This window comes from Sus scrofa, chromosome 12 (genome assembly GCF_054392235.1).
Source record: "Sus scrofa isolate SSC_HxYL_T2T_F1_AM1 chromosome 12, Sscrofa_HxYL_maternal_Yorkshire_Landrace_v2.0, whole genome shotgun sequence".
NCBI classification, from domain to species: Eukaryota; Metazoa; Chordata; class Mammalia; order Artiodactyla; family Suidae; genus Sus; species Sus scrofa.
Window position 1 is genome coordinate 7,313,877 of NC_139394.1, and position 16,966 is coordinate 7,330,842.

Genomic DNA, 16,966 nt, shown 5'->3' on the forward strand with positions numbered 1-16,966 from the left:
ATTTACACAAAATTTATGTTTGAGAGAGAAAATAAGAAAATGTTTGATTCTTTCCCTGTCCTTCAGGGAACTGCGCTGTGAATGTTGCTGAACACGTATTTATATATATATTTATATATATATATAAATGAGAAACAGAGAATCTAAACTCTTACCCGGTCCATGCAAGGACTAGTATTGAAACATTCGCCGCTGGTTTTGTTGATCCTGAGGGACTCCCAGGCAAGGAGGAGAGGCGAGGAGGAGGAGAGGGGAGAGGGGGGCCGGGGGGGAGGGCCCTGCAGATGCCGTCAGGGCACATCAGGCCTCACGGCCAGTGAAGCCAGAGGGATGCACCCCAAGTCTTCACTTTCTGGAGGAACAGAGAAACATTCCCATAGAAGGAAACCGAACTTATACATTCGAGTTACTCACGAGCCAGAAATGAACTGATGGGAACCAGAAACACCAGGAGGCAGGACATGTGATGATGTGGGCGGTGTGGACAAGGGGAGAGGAAGCCCAGGGCAGGGGGAGCCCGCACGGTGTCATTGGAGGCCAAGGATCCAAGGGGAGGGTGGGCAGCTGGAGGAGACACCGTTGAAGAAAGAGACCAGCCAGGCGGGACTGGCATATACGTCCAGGGTAAGGGGCACGGTGGTAGGTGGGAGCCAGGTGGCCTGGGTTTACTGTGTGACCCTGGCCATGGGACTCGACTTACCTGTGGCTTAGTTTTCTCCTCTGCAAAAGGGGGTGAGCATCTGCATGGCCCACACAGGACCGCTGCGTGTTAACCCTTAGATGGTGCAACGGGATGCTGCTGTTTCATCCTCTGAGCAGCTGGTAGAGGAGTCTTCTTAGAGACAGACTTGCCTGCGTAAGGCTACTCCAGGTAGAAGTGGGATCCTGGGACCCTGATGGGAGAACAGCTGCCCTACAGGAGACAGAGAAGAACTTTTTTAGTTGCAAGGGACTGAGGAGAAAAGGCAAAGCCAGGATGGGGCTGGGGTGATGGGGGGGGCGAGCCAGGACACACACGGAAGAAGCCTGGGAGGTGCCCCCTGTACCTGTCAAGTCTTACTAAACACAAAATTCCTAAAGCCAATGGGTTTTATACCCATTCCTGCCCAGATAATGTCTGCAGGGCAAGTTGCAGGCACAACCTTGAGGGTTTGAGCCAAGTTTTCTGAAATCTCCGAGGGGCTGGGAGGTGATGCTCTCTCACCCCAGGGCATCAAAAGAGTCCTGGTGCATTAGCTGGCAGACAAAACGTGAGCCAGGCAACCAAGCTGGCTTCCACGTTCCCGCCCCCACGGGGACCCTAACATCTCAATAGCGTGGAATAAACTCCAGCACCAAGGTCTCAGGCTCTCGGGCGGCAGCGCAACCCCCATAAGTCTCCTCGACTCGCAAATGGAAAAAACAATCAGATGTCAGAGATGGTTTGAGTCTTGGCTCAGACCCAGATGGGTGACTTTTATGGAAATCTGGTGCGAGAGCCCCCCAGGCTTGGGGACAATTTCCCCAATGGCAGCTCGCTCCTCCTAGCAAGCCCCTGGCCTCCTGAACCTGCCGGGCTATTGAATCCAGCCTGATTATCTCTGGGGCCCATAATGGGATTTTATCAGGGATCCCTGGAACTGGAGAGCTTATTTGCAGCCTTCCATTGGCGGCAGCGGCGGCGGCTCCAGATAAAGGATGCAGCATATGTGCTGCGTGTCAGAAACCGTGCCTGCTCGCCATCCATCATCCTGTCAAGGCATCACTCCGGACAGCTCTGCTTCAAGCAGAATCAGGTTGAGGACTTTTCCTCCCAAGAATAACAAACAGCCAGCAGAGTCAGGTTAGGGAGTCTTGGCTCCCTTTGTCCCTTCATCACAGGGGAATGAATGAGTTTAGGGTTCCCCCATGTCAATCCAACAGCGCCCCCCACCCCCTCCACGTCCTCAGAGCCTGGGTGGCAAGAGTCATCAACCCTCGTCTGGTTCTAGAAGCCTCTAAATATCACCCTGGGTTTATATCTCCGCAGGTAGGATGTAGAAATGGGAATGCTAGAAATTCTTTGCATGCAGAGAGCATTTATAAATTTCATCCACATACCAGTGATTTTTACGGCCACCCTATTAGAGCGGTATTTGCCGGTTGACGCATGAACCGAATGAGGCTCAGAGAAGTTAAGCGACTTCTCCAAGGTCACCCAGAGAGTCAAGGGGAAGGAAGATGGGGCTCGAATCCAGTTCCTCAGACTTCAAATCATGCCCTCTTTCTATGTTTTCTGCAGCTCTGCTTTCCTCCTCGAGGCTTTCTTTCTCTAAGCCTCTCGCGTGACCTTCTGTTGCTGTCTGTCCTGCCAAACCCTGTCCCCAAGCCTGGAGTGAGTGGTTGAAGGGCACTGTCCTCCCTGCTCGGTCTTCTCCATCCTCCTCTCTCCACCAGCCCCGGCCGCTTCCCCAAAGGGCCCTTGCTTTGCCCCCCCCCCGCCCCCGTTTCCCTGACATTTACATGCAAATCTCTCCCTTTCTGCTCCCTCCCCAGAGAATCGAAACAGTCTACATCTGTGTCTGCCTTAAGGGACCTTGACCTGGAACAGGGCTCCCGCCTTGTGCATCCTCAAGTCTGGCCTGGGAGACAGCCATCCACCCCACAGCCACAGACACCCCCGCATCGCGGGTGGGGAGCGCGGACCCATATCCGATTCGGAGAGGATCCTCCAGGGTCTTGTGGACGTTTTTTCCTTCCCAGGCGCCAAGGTTAGGAGGCCCTTCTCCCAGGCCGCGCCCCCAGTGTGGTGGGGGTGGTCCCCGGAGGGGGATGCAGCAGGGAGAGGAGGCAGGGGCCAAGCCTCAGCGGAAGCACCTGCCCAGGTGGCATGGGGGAGAAAGAGAAAAGGGGGTGGGGACAGAAGAGCTTCGTGGGTAGGTTTCCAGGGACTCAGGTGCAACATGGAGGTGGGGAGAAGGATGAGGGGGTGGCCTGGGGCTGCTGGAGGAGGGCTCAAGCAGAGAGAGAGGCCAGAGTTCTCCTTGTGGCACAGCAGAAAGGAATCCGACTAGTCTCCATGAGGATGTGGGTTCAATCCCTGGCCTTGCTCAGTGCGTGGGGGATCCAGCGTTGCCGTGACCTGTGGTATAGGTCACAGATGCGCCTTGGATCCTGCGTGGCTGTGGCTCTGGTGTAGGCTGGCAGCTGTAGCTCTGATTCCACCTCTAGCCTGGGCACTTCCATATGCCGTGGGAACGGCCCTAAAAAGCAAAAAGAGGCCAACTAGGAGTAAGAATAAGGAGCCCGCAGGGTGACACCCACCTGGATGTGCAAAGGCCTCTGTAGGAGGAGGTGGCAGGTGGAAATGGAGCAGCCTCTGGAGGGGCTTGACAGCACGTCGCAATGGAGGCTGAGCTGGTTGGGCAATGGAAACGCTGAACAGAGAAGCCATTCATTCATTCTTTCATTCACTCATTCATTCATACTTTCATCCAGCAAAACACTCACTCAACTCGGACTCTGAAAGGCATTGGGCTGAGCTCTGGAGACGTGCAGCTTGAGAGGTCTGATGGGGAGCCAGCCACAGGGCCCTGAGGTCTAGGTAGCCACGAAAGGTGGACTTTGATGCCACCAGCAGGCACGTGGTAGCCCAAGGGGCGGATGTGGCTGAAGTGATCTAGCGGGAGGTTGGTCTGTGAGGAAGCAGAGGGCTCAGGCAGAACCAGGAAATGCCATTTAAAGACGAGCAGGAGAAGATGTCTTCCCAAAAGAGATGTCAGTGAATGAATGAAAGAAGGAAGGAAGGGAGAAACTAGGGTGCATCCCAGGACCTATGGATGGAGAGAATAAAATATAACAAAAACCCCTTGTCCCCCCAAGTGCAGGGCTGGGCTCCCCGGGGGGTTGACATCTGCCACCAAGGTGCTCACAGGGGGCCCAAAGCTAAGGGATAAACAAGTAACATCTAAATTGTCCCCAAAGAGTTAGCTATAGGTACAAGGCTAGGAGAGAAAAAAAAAAATGTCTCAAGGCTGCACCTTGTGTGAGTAATTAACAAATGAATGGCACGGGCTAAAATTGCCTAAAAGTTCAGAGGACAGAGAAAGCTCTCAGGGCTTCAATTGTCTGGGCTGGAGTTGCTGAGAGGTGAGATTTGACCTGGGTTTTGACAAAGGAGGGGTAGAATTAGTACAGGAAAAGATGCAGGCAGCAGACTGCACAGGATCGGCCAGGCCACGGGAAAAAAAGACCAACTCTCAGGGTGCACGGGGCGGGGGGAGGACAGAGCGGGTGTTCGGGCAGGAGGCCTCAGAGACAGAGGTGGAAAGGGGTACATGAGGGCCTGCACATCTGGCCAACACTTCTGGACTTTGTCCAGCTGGTGGTCTGAGACCAATAGATTTTTTTCTTTCTTTTTTTCTTTTTAGGACTGCACTGCCGCATGTGTCAAGTTCTGGAAGTCCCCGGGCTAGGGGCCTACATCACAGCCGCAGCAACGCCGGATCCGAGCCACATCTGCCACCTATGCCGCAGCTCCAGGTAATGCCACATCCTTAATCCCTTGAGCAAGGCCAGGGATGGAACCTGCATCCTCATGGATATATTGTCAGGGTCTTAACCCAATGAGCCACAACGGGAACTCCCAGAGATCTATAGATTTTTTAACAAGGACCTGGTCTAGCCAAAGCAGTGTTCCCACCGTCAATCAGCTGGCAGGATGGATTAGAGGAGGACAGTGGGAAGAAATAGGCAGGACGTCTCAGAAAGCCATGGCCACCACTGGATGTGGAAGTGATGGACTCTGTGCAAATGCAGTGCTGGCAGCTGGAAGGCAAAAGAAGGGGGGACAGAAAGAAGTTTCTGGGGAGAGGAGTGGATGGAGGAGTGGGCAGGTGCAGCCTGGGTTTCTCCTGCCGGCACTATAAAGCCAAGACCCTGTCCCCGAGAGCCCTGACAACACCCACGCCGGCCCCACGAGGCACATCGTTTGCTTTTATTTTATTTTGTTTTACCTTGTCTTTTATTTTCGCCCTGGCACGGACCAGCAGGACTGGCGCTGAGCTCTGCTGCGTAGCAGGCATGCAAGGATGGTCTGGGAGGGGCTCTGACGCCCATGCCCAGGGCAGGTGGTGCGGGTCCCCGCTCTCTCCAGGTGACCCCCGAGGGGCCGCGAGCTGCCAGGCCCTGGCCTCCCATTCCTTATCGCCCACAGCACCTTCTGCAATAACTGAACCGAAGCAGGAGTGGGAAGGAAGAAATTCATCCTGGTTTCCTCTGCCCAGCTCCGAACGGTGTCTTGCCCAGAGCCCTATTTCTCAATCTCTCCTCTGGCGCCTTTTAATATTTATAGCTGCGTGGACAGAATGCGGAGTGTGAGAGCTTGTCGGATCCTGAAAGCAGAGACGTAGGAGAGCTGTCCCCTACCTGAGGACCCAGCAACCCAAGGGACTGCCCCCAGGGCCATTCCCAGGAGACCCCCTGGGAGGGTCCCGCTGGCTATCTGGTCCCCTCCATTGTACTCAGCCAAGGTTTCCCTTTGTGCTGTTTTTTCTCCCCACTTTCTGCATCTCCACCAACCCAAGTGCAGTCTCTGCATTGCTTCCTGGCGAGGACCAAAAGTTTTTTCTATGATATTTGTTCATTTCTGCCGCATTTAAAAAGGCCCTCAAACCTTAGTGGGTAAATAACACATTTATTATCTCAAAGTTTCTCTGGGTCAGGAACCCAGGCCTGGCTTAACTGGGTCCTCTGTCTCTAGGTTTCACAAGGCTGCCGTCAAGGTGCTGGCCAGGGGCTGTGGTCTCATCCGAAGGCTCGCCTAGGCAGCATCCACTTGCAAGCACGTCTGTGGTGGTTGGCAGGGTTCCATTTCTGCTGGCTTGTTGGGCTGAGGGCTTCATTCATCCAGTATCTCAGATGGCTTCTGGGGGCACAAAGTTCTTTGCTGGGTTGTGTTTCTCTGGTTCAGGCCAGGAAGGAGGAGGAGCCTTTGGAGGGGGGCGGGCCTAGAAGTGGTGGCCTCCCTTCTGCCCAGATTCCATGGGCCAGAACTCAGTCCCCTGGCCCACCTGTCTGACGGTGGGGTTGTTGGGGAAGCTCAGAGATGTAGGCCCAGGAGGAAGAGGACAGAACACAGGGAAATAATCCTCCAGCCTCTGCCCTGTGCAGGGGGTCAGAGCACAGAGTGCAGTCCCTTCTGTGTCAACGTGACTGGGCCACCGTGGGCCCAGATGGCCACCTAGACATTATCTCTGGGCCTGTCTGGGTGTTTGCAGGGGAGATTAGGGTTTGAATTATTGAACTGAGAAAAGCACATGGGTGGGTCTCCTGTTGCCTGAGGGCCTGAGCAGAACAAAGAAGCCGAGGAAGGTGAATTTGGGCTCTGCCGGACTGCCAGCTGGGACCTCAATCCTCCCCTGACCTTGCAGCGCCAGCCACAGGCTTTCAGACCCAGGCTGGATCTGCGTCACTGGCTCCCCTGCTCCCAGCCCTTCAGCCTGTACCACCTGGCTGTCCTGGGTCTCCAGCTTACTGACGACAGATCATGAGAAGCCCCGTAATCAGCCTCCGTGATCATGTGAGCCAAGCCCTCATAATAAATTTCCTTATATTGAATAACATAGATATCCCATATAATATAGAAAAAATATTACATATGCTTTTGGTTAGAGACCCTATTGGTTATTACAGACATGGTTATATATATTTGTATATATAAAAATAGTGTATATATGTGTGTATATAAAAAGTATATATGGGAGTTCCCGTCGTGGCTCAGTGGTTAACGAATCCGACTAGGAACCATGAGGTTGCGGGTTCAGTCCCTGGCCTTCGTCAGTGGGTTAAGGATCCGGCGTTGCCGTGAGCTGGGGTGTAGGTCACAGACGCGGCTCGGATCCTGCGTTGCTATGGCTGTGGTGTAGGCCAGTGGCTACGGCTCTGATTGGACCCCTAGCCTGGGAACCTCCATATGCCGCGGGAGCGGCCCAAGAAAATGGCAAAAAGACAAAAATAAATAAATAAATAGTATATATGTCTATATATGTCTATAGTATATACATATCATATATGTATATACGTATAAATAGTATGTGTGTATATGGTATATATGTATACATGTAGTATATACATACATATAAGTAATAAACATGCATATATGTGTAAATGGTATGTATATACACATATAGTATAGATGTATAAAATAGCACATACGCATATGTGTGTAGAGCATACATGTAGTACACATGTGTATGTAATATATACGTATACATGTGGTCCATATGTATAAATATTGGTACACAGGTACATGTGTCTAATATGTATATGTAAGTAGTACACATATATGTGTGTGTGTATATGGGTCTATATGTATACATGAAGTGTGTGTGTGTTGTGTGTGTGTGAATAGTATATATGTACATATGTATGTTGGTTCTGCTTGAACCCTAGTGCATAGAGTGACAGGGGGCAGAGCCAGGCCCTTCCCTGCCCAGTTCCTCCTCCTCCCTGCTGCCCACCGTCCCCTGGGTCACCTAAGCTGTCCTTCGCCAGCCGGCTGCATCCCTCTGGCCGCCTCCCCCAGAGACCGCGCACCGTCGATGCAGGTTCCCAGCTTCTGAGAAGCAGCCTTTTTCCCAGCACCACACTCACTGCTCTTGTCGAAGCCTCCACAGCCCAACTCCACCTGTCTCCCAAGAAAAATGAACAGAGCCCCGGGCTTGGCGTCCAAACCCAACTTCAATCCACTTGCCGCCCCTCTGTAGGTTTCTAGGTCTTGTTCTGTTAAGTGGGGGTGGCCAAGTGAGGAGGGAGATTTGAGTGAAATGATCTCTAAATTCCCTCCTGGTGTTTCTCACCTAAACTGACTCAAGCTTCGATTTTGCACCAGATGTTCTTATGCAGCTGCTTCCTGAGTCCCCGGGGCCCCTCCCCCGCCCCACTCACACACGTCTGAGTTCCCACGCATCTGTCCCCGGCACGTTTGCCGCAGACGCCCACCCTCCCTGCCACCCAAAGAGGGAAGCTGCCACTGGGTGAGAGCCGGGACATGGCTACACAATTGCCGCTAGACCCAAGCTGCCCAACAGAACTTTCCGTGATGATGGAACCATTCTATAATCTGCACTGCCCAACATGGTAGCCACTGGCCATCTGTGACTGCGGAGCCCTGAGACGTGCTTTTTGTGACCAAGCCACCATGCCGTTCCATTGTATTTTCCATTGTTTGTTTCCACTGGTTTACGTTTAACAGCCGTGGGTGGCCAGGGCCTGCCTCCCACATTGGACAATGACAGCGCTTGAAGGTGGGGGCTGGGGCTAAGCCATCTGACTTGAAAGAACCTGAGGTTCTTTCTCTTGGGTTCTGGCGCTTCCGTGGAAGCTCAGCATGGCCAGGGGGACGAGAAACTTCCCCAGGCTGAAGATGACCCAAGCAGTGCTTCTTAAACAGTAACGTGGAAACCACTCATTAAAAAGCAGATTCTGGGGCGGAGTCTGGGGCAGATCTGACGTCTGCATTTCTAGCAAGGTTTCCAGGCGCTGACAATGGTCCCCACTCTGGATGGCAAAGCACTGAGGTCTCCCTCTTTCTGACAGGCAAATAACCCCCCACTTTGAACACCCTATCTGCTCACACCACAATCATCTGCATTTCCCCACGTCTCCCTTTTGAAAAAGAGAAGCCCAAACCCTCAGGGTCCCTCCTCCGGGAGCCTTGACCCAGGTAGAAATAATGGGAGAAGGACCTCCAGGCTCAAAACACACCGGCTTCACTCAGATTTGCAGTGTCAGCCAGGCTGTGTAATAACCGTGTGTCACAGCCTCTCCAGCTCAGCATCAGCAGGGCAGTCCCACAGGGTTTCTGCCTTGCCTATACTTCTAGCTGCAGGAAGAATGTTCATAAAAGAGCACTAGAGACTTTCATGGAAAGGTTTATCCAGGGCTGCCCAGCACATGGCCAAGGGCTCCGAAAATCCTTTGTCTGGCTGCTGGATTGAGTCCAATGGTCCGAGCGCTGAGTCCCAGGTCTTCCTTCCTCCAACCCACCAAGCAGCCATCTCTGCATTTCACCCACTCATCTCTGGCTCACTACACCCCCTGTGGTGGGTCCTGCTATCAGCGCCTCTCATAAAGGCAGAAGCCAAGGCACAGAGAGGTTGAGCATCCGCTCTGAAGTCACACAGCAGAGAACAGAGTCCAACCCATACAGTTTGGTCCTAAAGGAGGCCCACGTCTCTGGTGCCACACTCATTAAATGCAGATGCCAGGGGTGACAGCCTTACCTGTCCCCCGGGAAGATGGGGAAGATGCAAGGACATGTGATATGGAAAGCCTTATGGTGTCTAAGCACCAGGGAAATATCAGGTTAGAGGTTCCCAGAGAAAAGGGGGTCTCCACCCCACACACACACCCACTGAGTCACATCTGATGCCCTCCCGAGACTGCACCCGTGTTCTCTCTCTGGACAAATTCTTCAAGGTCCACCTAGCCACACCTGTGCATCTTCCTCCCTCCCTCTGCCCCATAGGCACAGGCTTCTGGACACACCTCCAACCAAGAGCTACTAGCTTTCTGACCTGTCCAGGTTAAAACTGTCCCAGTCACTGGGCAGGGACTTTCCCTCGGGCCACTCCACACCCAGTCCTATTCTGGGGTCTTGGGCCACATCACCCTTCCCCCATCCTGCTTCAGGTGGGGCTGATCCCACCTCCAATTCCAGGAGCCGACCATCAGTGGACCCAGGATTGGCTCCTGGGCTACCACATGACTCAATTCAAGCCAATGAGAGTCAGGCTCAAAACTTGGCTCTTATTGATGGAGGAGGAAAAATTCACTCTTGGCCTGGAGGCTGGGAGCCGGGGTGCCGCCATAGTGCTTCAATTCCCTGAGCCAACGGAGAAGGCAGCGGGGCTGAGAAACTGGACCACATGACGTCATCCTGATGACATCATCCAGACTCCCACATCCAGCTAGTAAGAGACAGCTTCTCCCATTTGGTTTCTCTTGAGCCATCTTGAGGAGGGTTTCTTGTCCCCTCTGAGCAAGTTGCCTGATAGAACCCTTTGCTCTCTCTCCCTGCTCTTTCGCCAGCTCGCCCTCCCCACCCCCGCCCACACCTGCTGACCTGGGCTCTGGGGAGGGAGGCCAGCCTGTTCTTCCCCCGCCTGAGCAACCAGGGTTTGCCATAGTTCAGTGGGCACCGGAGAGGTGGGGCCCCAGGAGCTGCCCGCTGCCCTCCTGCTGTTTGCTTGGCCACAGCCAGGCTCGGCTCCTCGCCACCAGAAGGCTGATTTTGCACTTCTCTGCCGCGAAGACGCATGGTCTGTGCCCTCCACATGCATGCACGCTGCCCACCTGGCCAGCTCCCTTGCACTCAGCGACCTGGCCCTGGGGCCTCCGGTCAGAAAGCAGTGACCCCGGGGGTCCCAGGCACCAAGCAGGTGGGTCTTGCCTCTTGCTGGGAGCTTAGTGAAGGCAGAGCTGCCCTATTGATCCAGCACTGGGACGTCTACCAAAACCTCGTGCCTTCTGAGTCCACGTGGCAGGACGCACAAAGAACTGCAGCACTGCCCTGGGTTCTAAGGCTGCCCTGCTTCCTCCAGGCCTGGAAAATGAATAACAACCCTGGGTGAGGAAGGGCACACGGACACCCCCTCCCTCCCATCAGCTTCCTCAGGGCTGAGGACCCCCTCGTCTGGAAGGAAGTTTATCCTTTACTTGCCCAGAGTGACAGACAAAGAGCAGCCTTCAATCCTTGTGTGTTACTTAGCAGCTGACGGGCCTTATTAACTGACCTCTCTGTCCTCAGTGTTCTCAGCTGTAGGATGGGGCCATAGTAGCACCTGCCCAGTAGGGGCGAGTACAAGGGAGACCAAGGGGAAGGTGCCATGCTGGGCCGCCTTTGGCATGCGGAGGACGATGGTCGTTACCGTATGATAATTATATGTCCTCGTCCATGTCGCTGGCACCGGGCTGGGCCTCTAGTCACTCTTCCCCCCACCCCCACCCCCACCCCCACCCCCACCCCCCACGTTCATGTCTTCATCCATTCCCAGTTTTGCCCAAGCAGATTGATTCCACCTGGAAACTCGGAGCTCCTTGCTGGGCTCATCTTGTCAGGCCCAGCTCAAGGAAGCTCTGCCCCCGCTCAGCCATCAGCCAGCCAGCCTGCCGAGCACACACGTCTGTGAAGCCAGGCAGGTTCAGGAAGGAAAATTTGTTGAAAATTGGAATCCAAATGCATTCCAGATAGGAGTGGATTTTGCATTATTGGCTGTTAGGGCAGAACTGCACGGCTGCCTCCTGGTGTGGGTGAGGGCGGGCAGGGGGCACGGTTATTCAGTTATGGAAGCTGCCTTTAAGTCTGTGGCAGAATCACCAGCCAGAATCTTGGGTAGAGGTGGCTTGAGGTCACTGCATGACTGGCAGCTCCTACTGGGGCTGCCTGGGGCTGGCCTGATCCTCAAGCCCCTGAGCCCCCCAGGAAGCTCTTTCCATGTCATTGATGTCCAGGCAGCCGGTTCCAGATGCCTTAGGCTACACTCACTTGGTTCTGAGAATCTTCTTCTTCTTTTCTTTTTTTAGGGCCGTGCCCATAGCCTGTGGAAGTTCCCAGGCTAGGGGTCGAATTGGAGCTGTAGCCACTGGCCTACACCACAGCCACAGCAACGCCAGATCTGAGCCACGTCTGTGACCTAACCCGCAACTCACAGCAACGCCGGATCCTTAACCCACTGAGCAAGGCCAGGGAGCGAACCTGTGTCCTCATGGTTATTAGGCTCATTACTGCTGAGCCCATGACAGGAACTCCCAGTTCTGAGAATCTTCTGCCTGGCTTTTCAGCAGGGACTCTGAGGACAGGGCTCCAAGCTCAGCCTGCGCTCACTGTCCTGGGCCCCTCGTGGCCTGCAGCAGCATCTGGAGCTTTTCCATCTGTGGTGACGTTTGCCAGGACCAGAGCTGGAACAGCCTCTCCCTACCCTCCGCCAGGGGATAGAACCCCCCAGGAAGCCGTTTTCCCTGGGAACTTCGGCTGGGCTCAAAGGCCTCAGAAGTCCCTTCTACGTGTGACTGTTTGAATTTTGTCAACACAGACCATCCCAAAGGGGGCATATTCGGGAGGAAGCAGCCAAAGGGGAGCTTTCCCGGGGGACTGCCCAGAACTGGGGGGCTTCACCTGCTGGATAGACCCGTGCTACCAACTCCCCGGCTGCGCTCTCCCAGTGCTGAGCAGAATCTTGACCGGAGTGAGAAAGAGAGGTTCTCATTCGAGTGGCAATTAAAAGGCCCTTGCAGAGGCCCTAGGCTGTGCTGAGAGCCGGGCAAGCCTTAATTAATTGCTCCAGCCCCCGGGGGCCTTGTCAGCTCAGCCAGGAGCTCCATCAGCCGGACACTCACACCGGAGAGCTGGCTGGAAAAGCCAGAGGCGCACAGGCCTGTGGGAGGGAGGGACCCCGGGCTGGGGGCGGCTGTGCTTTCTCTCATTGCCCCACAGCACACCCACGCATCTCACACACACACTCCCGTACAGCAGTATAGGGCCTATGGGTGTGGGAAGCATACCTCGCTGTCTGCCTGGGACACCTCCCATTTATACTCTTCATTCTGGTATAATTATTAATAGCGGTCCCTCTCAGTTTATATGATAATTTATATGGTCACACACCCCCCCCAAGGGGAGCTTAGGAGAGAGACGGGAGGTGGGAGGTGGGGGGGGGGGCGGCAGGTTGGAGAGATGCTACAGAACCGAGTCGTCGGTCTTACGTCTTTGCTCTCTCTCTAGAACCTGTGACCTGGATCCCAGGGGCCCTCAGGCAGAGGCCAGCGGAAACTGTCACTCTATCCTCCCAGCTCTACCGAGGATGGCCCTTGGGTGGAACTTAAGGACGTGGATTACATGACACTGGGAAACCTCACCGTGTGGCGAAAAACCCTTGACTTTCAGGCCAGGTAGATGATCATTCCTGTTTCTGTAATCATTAAGCATGTCTTATCAAAGCAGCTGCAGAGCTGTTTCAAGTCTGCCTGTGTGTCGGTAAATGTCCTGGTAAGTTTCCAGGATAGACACGGCAAAGAAGTTTCATCCCTGCCTGGGTCGTGATGTTAAGAAGGATTCTGAGGTACAGCCCAGCTGATCATCAGCCTTCCGCGAGCTCTGTCTGCCCGGAACACAGGAGTCGGCGTGCTGACCTCCTGCGTGCTCTTTGCTGCTCACGTCTCAGAGGGTCTCAGGGGTCTTGGGGTCTCGCTTGGCCTGTGCTCGGCTTGACTGAGCGCTCCTAAGTGAAACTGGGAATTCTTGGCCGAGAGGCACGCCGCTCTCCCCTGTTCTCTCTCCAACTGCAGTAAAGCCTTAGTGCAAACAGAGCTCGGTGTCAGCTGCCTCTCCTCGGGAAGAAAATCAGACGAGACTGGGACCAAGAGATAGCTGGGCTGGGCAAGACGCCGGCTCAGATTAGCGTCAGGCCTTGGAGAAACTTCCTCCCCGAGCCCGGTGCCAAGCACGGCTGGGACACAGCCAGGACAGAGGCTCTGAGGTCCCGCGCTTCCCTGTCTCCTCTCTGTGCCTCCAGACCTCGGCCCCCAGCCCCGAAGGCCAAGACATGCGGGAGCCTGGCGTGGGGCTCTGCCTCTCGCTCTCAGAATCTTAGGCCCAGCCCGCTTATTAAAAGAATCGCGCCCTTAGACAAAGAGGCAGAGGCACAAATGCTTTTCTGGCTCTGCCGACGGAGGCTGCCCCTTCTGTGGCAGGTGTTTCTTTGAGGTCCATTCAGTTCCCTTGTGTCACAGCCACCCACCCAGGACAGGAAGTTGTGTGTTTGGGGGTATCTAAGGAAGTACATTTGCAAACAGGCCCATCTGCTCCAACGAGGACCAGGCTCCCCGCCATGCCTTTCAAGGTCGCGGGGCCTCAGGGATCAAAAGCTCATTCTGCAGGGTTTATTGTGTGTCCTTTTAGCCAGCGGCACATGAGGGCTCCGTTGTCTTTGCTCTGTTGTCAGGCCTCTTGGGGGTCATGGGGCCCTTTTAGCCGATCCAGAATGGGGTGGCCCTCCGTGGTCGCTGTCCCCGGTGAGCTCCAGAGAGGATGCTTGGGATGGGCTATCAGGGTGGCTATAAATTATACACATTTGCAAAGCTCCTTCATAAAGGGACACGAGAACAGGGTGAGCCTTGGGGGCGGGGAGAGGTCCGAATAGCAGTGAGGTCACATGGGGCTCAGCGCCCCCTTCGTAGAAGGAAAAGAGTGACCTCCCTGACTCTAGGAGTGATCCCCGGCCAATGTCAAGGTTACCCAGGAAACAAGCCCATCTGCTGACTCTGGGGGCTACGGGGTTCTGGACGCCAAAGGTTCCACCTCCCTCACGGCAGCAGGCCCTGACCCCTGTCCATCTGGCCGATGAGAAACTTACATTTCTCTCAACCCAGTGCAGCGTTACCCCGTGTTCAAATCAGCACTGGATTCAGCCCAAGTCTCTGACTCAGAGACTTGAGGTTTATATTTTTTTAAGTGTTTTTTTTTTTAAGTGAAAAAGTGTTATTTTCATTAAAGATCCATGAGGGTTTTTTAAAAAATAATTAGCTCATCTTATAGGATAACCATCCGTGAATAGTCACAAAGCTCCCGCGATATACAAACACAGACACTCTCTTATCTATTCATGTCCTAAACTCGTGATCCATGCGAGAACTCTGGAACCCAAAGATAAAAGCACCTATCTTGATATTAGGAAGTTGTGTTGCCATTGTTTTAGGTTTTACTGCCGTAGAGCTCGTTTACAAGGCTGTAATTGTTTCTCCCGTTCGGCAGAGTGATTCCGAGATGCGTGCACACACAGCCATTCTCTCTCAGATTCTCATCCCGCATAGGTTGTCACAGAACACGGGGAAGGGTTCTCTGTGCGCCACAGCAGGTCCCCCGTGGCCCGTCACTCCATATACCTCGGGGTGCCTGTGCCAGTGAGGCTGGAGGTTTAAATGGCTTAGATCCCAACGAGGAGGCACGAGCCTGCCTTTGCAGGAGATGGAGAAGGCAGAGGAACTTTCTCCCCCTGCGACGATGCTGTCACACCTCATAAAGGGCTGGTTTTATGAGCCTTTTATGGGCTTCAGTCCCCTTCAGAGCTGGTCCAGAGCAGAGCCGTTAAACACAGGAACTCTGCTTGCCGGTGCTCCGCTCTGCCCCCGACAGCGTCTCTCCCTTCTTCGGAGGCCTCCAAACATCCACAGACTCTCTGTGCCTGTTTGAATGGCCCTAAAAACAGCCTGTAAACCCACAGAGGCAGACACTTGCCACCCTTGGTCTTCGCTCCGGTTCACCCAAAAGCGGTCCTGGGAGGCAGATCAGGTGCATGTTTAGGAGCTGCAGCTTCCAGTGGGGAGGAAGGAGGTGATGCAGGGGAAGCGGGGGGGGGGGGGGGATGGGGGGAGTAAAGGCAGCCAGAGAGCCGGTCATCACGCCAGCCCCCACTTGCCCGGGCACTGGAGCTTCCTCCCATGAGCATCTGCGGGAACCCTGTAGGGTGGTGGCCTCTGAGTCACCCCAGCCCAGGGGCAAGGTGGCTGGGGCACTTCCACACCTGCTCCCCTCAGCCACTGTCAAGGGCTGCTTTGGAGATGAGCGTTCATTCCCCCACTTCTGGCAAAGCAAAATTTCAGGGCCTTGGAAAAAGGCTTTAGGCAAAGCGATGGAGCTCTGGGCAGGCAGAAGGCAACGGAGACCCTGGAAGTGGTGAGGCCAAGGGCTCTGGTGGGGACCGGCTACACAACCTCACTTTCTCCCCTCCTGTGCCTGTCCCGCTCTAAGGGATGCTGGGGACGGAAGCTTTGCATCAGCCTTTTGCTCAGTCCCAGCAGCCTCTGCACCCTCTCCTACGCCCTTCCTCCTGCTGCCACCTGGAGCACAGAAGGCAGTAATAGGCTTCTAGAAACATCTTGAAAGCCCTTAAATCCACGACCCAAATGCAAGTGCCCCTCGGGCTGGAGACAATTAGGAGTGATTACAAAAGGGCCGCTGTCTGCTTTGCTTTTTCCTGGTGGCAGATGTTGCCGTCATGCGGTCTGACAAGTCCAGATGTGTTTGCTTAGGAAGCAGAGCCGGGGCCTCCCAGGATCAGGGATGAAAGAGCAGGGACCCAGCAGCTGGTCCACAAAAGAGGCAGATTCAAGCTGTGCCGGGCGGGGGCCTGGCGCCCACCCGGTGGGTGAGGGTTTCTATGGAGAAGGAGCCCGAGGCGTAGAGCGCAGCCAAGAGACAGCAGCACTCACAGGCGCCTGGGCCCCTGGCTGTGCTGGATGGCCTGGCATTGGAGCCCAGGAGAGGAAGGTCGCCTCGGGCTCTGGGCCTGGGGCACAGTGCACTGGAGTTCACAGTAGACAGGGGCTGGGTGGACCGGGTGTGGGAGCAGGTGTTTTCTTGTTCGCTCTGGCATTTGCAACCCAGAGCAGAGTGCAAATGCTGCTTCAATGGAAGGCAGGTGGATGGGGGGGTGGCAAAAAAGATGGTGTGACACATCATAGCACTGGGTACAGGGCCATGAGGGAGGGGTGGCACGTGGGAAGCCCCCCAGGACAGTTCTGTGGGTTAGAAGTGACATTTTCCCAAATGTTGCCCCCCCTCCTTCTCCACCTCAGTAAACGGCAGCTCTGCCCACCCCCACCTCCTGCCCAGCTGTTAATCAAAAAACCCGAGAACCATCCTCCCAGCCTCCCCTGCCCTACCCTTCACCCCGAACGCTCTCCCTTCAAAGTGCACCTAGAGTCTGCCGGCTTCCTCTGCTGTCACCACAGTCCAAGCTGCCACTGTCTCTGCCCCCATGCAAAATAGATGCCCACTCCTCCCCTTCCTCCCTCTTCTCTGCTTCAGGCGTTGCTGCACCCCTCTGCACCGCACATGTCCGTATTCTAGCACTTCCCTGGCCACCATCCCCGTCTCCCTCTCTCTCCCCAGTAAACCGAAAGCTCCCCAAGTCCTCGGACTTTGCCTCTTTCAGCCTCTGATGCGTCC

General features: G+C 54.8%; 1 long non-coding RNA gene across 1 annotated transcript; it reads left to right on the forward strand.

The window, feature by feature from the left end:
* The first annotated feature begins 529 nt into the window (after positions 1-529).
* On the forward strand, positions 530-7,266 carry LOC146398016 (uncharacterized). The gene is made up of 3 exons (XR_014820394.1): positions 530-624; positions 2,515-2,729; positions 4,389-7,266. It is a non-coding gene; the product is annotated as an uncharacterized LOC146398016 (long non-coding RNA).
* The last annotated feature ends 9,700 nt before the right edge of the window (positions 7,267-16,966 follow it).